The following is a 7654-nucleotide window of genomic DNA, read 5'->3' as shown; positions in this document are numbered from 1 at the left end:
TACTCATATTTTAATACTCTGTAAGTTTCATGCATTTAAATTAAATTTAAAGTCCTTTTAAAAATAATAACAGAAATATGGAAGAATACATAAATTTGTGTAGAGCTTGATGAATTTATTTTTCTTTCCTTTTTTTAGTGGAATTTTTTTTTATTATGTTAATCACCATACATTACATCATTAGTTTTTGATGTACTGTTGCATGATTCATTGTTTGTGTATAACACCCAGTGCTCCACGCAGAACATGCCCTCTTTAATACCCATCACCAGGCTAACCCATCCCCCCACCCCCCTCCCCTCTAGAACCCTCAGTTTTTTCCTCAGAGTCCATAGTCTCTCATGGTACATCTCCCCCTTCTACTTCCCCTGCTTCATTTTTCCCTTCCTGCTATCTTCTTCTTCTTCTTCTTCTCCTTTTTTTTTTTTTTTTTTAACATATATTGCATTATTTGTTTCAGAGGTACAGGTCTGTGATTCAACAGTCTTAACACAATTCACAGCACTCACCATAGCACATACCCTACCCAATGTCTATTTCATTGGTTTCTATTCTGTTATTTATTATTTCTTTTTCACTGCTTTCTTTGGGTTTATTCTCCACCCCCCCTCCCCGGTTTCTTTCTTTCTTTCTTTTTTTAAAGATTTTAATTAATTATTTATTTATTTGAGAGAGAGAGAGAGAGAGAGAGAGAGAGAGCACGAGCAGTGGTGGGGGCAGACGGAGAGGGAGAAGCACACTCCCTGGCTAGCGTGGAACCCAACTCGGGAGTCAATCCTAGGACCCTGGGATCAAGAACCGAGTGGAAGGCAGCCACTCATCCAACTGAGCCACCCAGGTGCATCATCCCCTCTGGTTTCTTAAGTGGAAGCATAGGTTGTTGATTTGACACCTTTCATATTTTCTAATATTTGTGTTTAAATCCTGAAAGCCCTGATTTAGCTACATCCCATAAATTTTGAAATCATTTTTTTATTATAATTCAGGTCAAAATATTTTTCAATTTTCTTGATTTCTTCTTTGACCCATGGGTTATACAGAAGTGTATTGTTTAATTTCCAAATTTTTGTGGATTTCTCAAATTGAGAAATCTGTTGTTGATTTCTAACTTAATACTATTACGATTGAAGAATATACTTTGCATGTTTCTCTCCTTTTAAATTCATTAAAACTTGTTTTGTAGCCTAACATTCTATTCATCTGGCAGAATGATGCATGTGTGCTTGTAAAGATTGTGTATTCTGCTGTTTTGTATGGAATGTTCTATTGATATCAGTTAGGTCAAGTTAGATGATAGCACTGATTCTTCTGTATCCTTGTTGATTATTTTTCCAGTTGCACTATCATTTTTGAGAGTGAGTTATTGAAGTATCCAAGATTTTTGTTGAATTGTCTATTTCTTCCTTCAATTCTGTCAGTTTTTGCTTTATGTATTAGGGACTTTGTTGTTAGACATATGTATGTTCACAGTTTTGTCTTCCTGACAAATCGACCCTTTTATCATTATAAAATGTCCCTCTTTATATCCAGTAATATTTTTTATTCAAGAGTCTATTTTATCTGTATTAGTATAGTCACTTTTGCTCTTTTGGTTACCAGTTGCATTGTATGTATTTTTCATTCTTTTACTTTCAGTCTATTTGGGTCTTTGAATTAAAAGTTTGTCTCTTGTAGACAGTATAGATTTGCATCTTGTTTTTTATCTAGTCTGACAGCCTCTGAATTTTGAAGTGTTTAATCCATTCACATTTAATATCATTATCAATATAGTTGGATTTATATCTGCCAGTTTGCTATTTGTTTTCTGTATTACTCGTGTTATTTTTGGTTCCTCTGTTCTTCCTTTACTGCCTTTGTTGATACTAAATAGGTATTTTCTAGTATACCATTTTAATCCTTTCTTGATTTTTTTAAGTCATATTTTTGGTGTGCCTGGGTGGCTCAGTGGGTTAAGTGCCTGACTTTTGATTTCAGCTCAGGTCATGATCTTAGGGTCATGGGATCGAGCCCCACATCGGGCTCCATGCTCCATGCAGAATCTGCTTGAGATTCTGTCTCACCCTCTCCCTCTGCCCCTCCCCCTCCCCTGCTCTCTCTCTCTCTCTCTCTCTCTCTCTCTCTCTCAAATAAATAAAATCTTTTTTAAAAAATTAAAAATTAGGGGCACCCAGGTGGCTTAGACCTTAAGCATCTGCCTTTGGCTCAGGTCATGATCCCAGAGTCCTGGGATCGAGACCCGCATTGGGCTCCCTGCTCGGCAGGAGGCCTGCTTCTCCCTCTCCCACTCCCCCTGCTTGTGTTCCCTTTTTCGCTGTGTCTCTCTCTGTCAAACAAAGAAATAAAATCTTTTAAAAAATTAAAAATTAAAAAAATTATTAAAAAATCATATTTTAGTGATTGATTTAGAGATTTCAAATGCATCTTATTTTATCACAACCAATTTCAGATTAGTGCTTACTCAATTCCAGTAAAGTAGAGCCATGTCACTCTGATATTTGTGCTATTGTCATAGATAATATAACTCTATAGTGTAAACCCAGCATACAGTGTTATAATTATTGCTTCATACAATGGTATGTCTTTTAAAGAAGAGAAGGAAGGAAAAAATATACAGTCTTTTTTTTTAACTGAAAATTTACCATTCCTGGCACTTTATTTCTTCCTGTAGACTTGAGTTACCATCTATGTCATTTCCTTTTTCCAATATATTTACATTTTCTCCACCTTCCTTTGTGCTATTATTGTCATATATATTATATGCTAATATGTTATAAATCCAACAACAGTTTTATAATTATTCTTTCATGCATTTGTTTTTAAATCATTCAAGATGAAAAAAGGGATATGTATATTTGTACTGCTTCTTATCATTACCTACATAATAACTTTAGTCATGATCTTTATTTGTATGGATTCAAGATACAATCTGGTATCATTTCCTTTCAGCATGAAGAAATTCCTTTAATATTTCTTTTTTAGTTTTTTTATTTTTAGTAATATTTCTTAACAAATTTATTGAGAAAAGATTTACATGACATAAAACTCACCCATTATTATATGCAATTCAGTTCTTTCTAGTATATTCACAGATATGTGCAATGATCATCACAGTCAGTTTTAGGACATTTTTTGTCACCTCAAAAAGAAACCCTATACCTGTATGAGAGCTAGCATCTGTCATATCTTTTTCTTTCCCACCCAAGCCCTAAACAACCACTTATCTATTTTTGACCTCTGTAGATTTCCCTATTCTGGACTTAAATGTGAATGGAATCATATCGTATCATTCTTCTGTGGCTGGTTTCTTTCACCTAGCATAATGCTTCCAGGTTCATGCATATTGTAGCATGTATCAGTACTTCATTCCTCTTTATGCATGAATAGTATTCCATTGTATGGGTATATGTAAAATGTTTATGTATATATGTATATATAAACATTTTATTTATCCATTCATCCATTGATGCACATTTGGCTCTTATAAATAATGCTGTGATAAACACTGATAGACAAATTTCTGTGTGCACATATGCTTTGAGTTCTTTTGGGTATGTATTTAGGAGTGGAATTGCTATGTCACATAGTAACTCTACATTTAATTGTTTAAAGAACTGCTGGACTATTTTTCAGAGTGGTTGCTGCATCATTTTACATTCTCATCAGCAGTTTATGAGCGTTCAAATTTCTCCACATCCTTACCAATAATGATTTCATTTTGCTTGTGATTTTGTGGGTCAGAAATTTAGGACAGCCTTAAATGAGCAGTGCTTGCTTTTGTTTTCTCATGTAGTTACAGTCAGATGTCAACTGGGGCTGCATGCAGTCTTCTGAAGGCTAATCTGTACTGATATTCAAGATGGTTCACTCATATGATGTTGGCTGATTGCTAGCTATCAACTAACTGAAAGCTAAACTAGTGTTGACCAGAGCATCTGCATTTGGCCTTTTCAGCAGGATGGTCTTACATAGTATCTAGCTTCCCCCGGAGTCCATTTATTTTTACAAACATTTTAATGACTATATACTTTTATATCGATAAGTTGTGCTTATTTTTTTTTAAAGATTCATTTATTTATTTTAGAGAGAGAGAGCAGAGGTGGGATGGGCAGAGGTAGAGGGAGAGAAAATCTCCAGCAGACTCTGTGTTGAGCATGGAGCCCGATACGGGGTCTCGATCCCACGACCTCAAAATCACAACTTGAGCTGAAACCAAGAGTTGGTCACGCAACCAACTGTGTCACTGAGGCACCCCTGTAATTATTTATTTTAGTCCAGCTTTTTCTTTTCTAATAATCTTGGTCTTTTGTTACATATACATGTTTGTCTATTTGTCTTTAATAATTTTAGTTATCTTTATTTAGTATATATGATAATATTTTTATCTGTGTTTCTGGAAGTTTAATCCTGCTCTTAATTTTGTCCATTGACTCTTGCACATGTGGATTGTTTGTTTGCATGTTTTGTAATTAATAGATTTGTGAGCTCATCTTCAGTCTACTTTTAACTTTAAGGATCCCGTGCAGTTTAAGTTGAAGGCATGTTCACCTACAGCCAGTTACCACTTGCTTTTGTCAAGTGCTTCAGGGATATTACTGGTTGGTGACTGTGGTTATGCCCAGGAACATGATGAACACTCTCATTTTTTTTCCACAGTAGCATTTTGGGTTTTTTGTTTTGTTTTGTTTGGTGTTTTTTGGTAATAGGGTTTCTGGAGTCAAGATTCCACAACTAATTTTTAAATGATTAATGGTTTAAAAATTATGTAAAAGTATTTAATGATTTAAAGGATTAAAGGATTTAATGATTTAAAAAATCATAAAAATGTAAGTGATAGGTCTAGATGTATTTGAACAAATTTCCTCACACAGAGAAATTTCATTTTAATATTCATTATAAATTTAAAACTGTGAAGTTATTCTTACTGCAATAAGTATATATCCTGGAACATAGCAAAAGTATAACATCTTAATAATTGCTATAATTTATGGAGTGTCAATTATGTGTTACAGTCTTTGTTAAGTTCTTTATATTATTTGTCTCTCTATGAAACTAGAAAGGTATATATGCATTATTATCTCTTCTAAATGGGGACACTGAGGCTCAGAGAAGGGTAGATTTGGGACTCAGAGATCTTTCTGTTTGACTTCAAAGCCTAGACTTTAACAGAAAAATGTTAGATCCTTTACTTGTTATTCTTCAAATGCTATGTTGAAAATAGATATTTCCAGGGTAGCTGTGAGGCTTTCTTCATTATAGTTACTTAAGGACTCAGGGCAACATCTTGAACATTGCTAATACTGTGCGAGAAGAAAAATGGGAACTTTAGAGTATCTTGCACCAACAATTAAATGCTCTGGTTCAGAAATAACACACATCATTTCTGCTCACAAGTCCCTGAAGAGTACTGGTCACTTTTCCCACCCATTCACAAGTGGGCCTGGAATCACAATCCTACTAATTGCCTAGGATGCAGAGATACTTAGTGAGGTAAGTATTTAGTGAGTACAAAATTGACTATCAACTTCATCTAATAGCTGGCAACTCCAAGTTTATAATATGGTTTCAACAGTTCCAGACATCACATCCAGAGAAATAGCACTTAGAAAAAGAAGAAAAACCACCACAAAGAAAAATTTCCCAGAAGTTTCCAACACATTTTCTTTACTTAGTATTGGCTAGAACTGTATCATTTGTCCATTCGTAACCAATTACTGGCAAGAAGAACGAAATTTTTATGATTGGCTCAGCCCAATTGGGATCTGCCTTCTAGAGCCAGGGAATGGGTTACTTTTCCCCAGAGCTTCTGGCCATCTGAGGTTTGTGTAAGTGTTGAAAAAGGTATTTCTCTGGCACTTTTTAGTAAATCAAATCCACAAAGGAAAAATACTTCAATACTATCAATAACTCAGGTATTAAAACCAAAAGGGGAAGTGGAGAAATGGATGTAGGCAGGAAACCAACTTGATTGGCTGCAAAGGGCAGACCAGGAGAGCTAGAAGTGTCAATAAGAAACATTATATAATGCACTAAGGGTAAGTATCAATAACTTACTAGATCCTATCCCAAAACAATGGATATGTCTATCTATTTATAAATTTTGTTTATTATTGAAGAATGTTCATTTGCCACAAAGGCCTATTTACAACTTTATCTGACTTACTATACAACCTCTAAACTAGCTAACATTTGTTGAGAATTTACTATGTGCCAGGCATATTGCTACATGGATTACATAATTTAATCCTTATGGTAATCCTATGAGTTGGGTAATTATCAGTTCTCTCATTTCACAGATTAAAAACCTGAGGTTCAGTTCTTGTATGTAATTTGACTAAGGTCACACAATTAAGTCACCAACCAGATGTTAAATCAAAGCAATTTGGTTTGTGTTCTTAATCTACGTTATTATGCTTCCTCTACTGATAATATTTATTCATTTAATTAAGAAGAGTTTATTGCATTCCTACTTGGTAAACACACCTGGCCCTGTCCTAGGCTTTGGGGATTCAGCAGTGAGTAAAACAAATCCATGCCCCCATGCATTTACATTCTAGTAGGGGAGATAGATAAATAAGTAAATTATAAAGGTTATTAGAAGGTGATAAATGACTTGGAGAATAATAAAATGCCTGTGTGTGTGTGTGTGTGTGTGTGTGTGTGTGTGTGTGTGTAGCAATTTAAAAATCATAAGGTGACATTTAAGTGAAATCTTGGAAGAGAAGAGGGAGCATGTCCTATAGCAGTCAGGAGAAAGAATCGTCACGCTAACAGAGCAGCTATTCACAAAGGTCCTGAAGTGGGTTCTTGGCTGCCTGCCTGCCTGCCTGCCTGGTGAGTTTGAGAGAACGTAAGGAGACCCGTGTGGCAGTGGCAGAGTAACCTAGGATGTGAATTGTCAGTGATGAAGTGCCAGAGATAGCCCTTCTTTTGAGGTCTCATATATAGGTTATTGCAGGAATTTTAGCTTTTGTTTTGTGGAAGATAAAAAGACAGGGGAGACTTTTGAGTGGAGGGTTACATCTAGCTTAGTTTTAAAAGGATCATTCTGTATTTTGTGTTTTTGTTTTTTTTAGTATAGTTGACACACAGTGTCACAGTAGTTCCAGGTGTACAACTTAGTGATTTGACACGTTGATACATTTATGCCATGTTCCCCACAGGTTTAGCTGGCATCTGTCCCATCACATCACTATTACAGTATCATTGAATGTATTCCTTATGCTGTGCTTTTTATTCCCAGGAGATTCATTTCATAACTGGAGGCCTGTATCTACCTCTCCCCTTCACTCATTTTGCCCACCCCACATCCTCCCCACTCCTCTGGCAACCATCAGTTCTCTGTATTTATAGTTCTGATTCTGCTTTTTGTTTGCTTATTTTTTAGAATCCATTTATGAGTGGAATCATATAGTATTTGTCTTTCTCAGTCTGATTAATTTCACTTAGCATAATACCCTCTAGATCCATCCATGTTGTCTCAGAAGGCACAATCTCACTCCTTTTTATGACTGTGTAATATCCCATTGTATACATATACCACACTTTCCTTCTCCATTTGTCTACAGATGGGCCCTTAGGTTGCTTCCTTGTCTTGGCTATTGTAAATAATGTTGCAATAAATACTTTTCAAGTTAGTGTTTTTGTTTTCCCTGGG

The sequence above is a fragment of the Zalophus californianus genome, chromosome 9 (genome assembly GCF_009762305.2).
Source record: "Zalophus californianus isolate mZalCal1 chromosome 9, mZalCal1.pri.v2, whole genome shotgun sequence".
NCBI classification, from domain to species: domain Eukaryota; kingdom Metazoa; phylum Chordata; class Mammalia; order Carnivora; family Otariidae; genus Zalophus; species Zalophus californianus.
The sequence above is the reverse complement of the archived record's forward strand: the minus strand, read 5'-3'. Positions refer to the sequence as shown.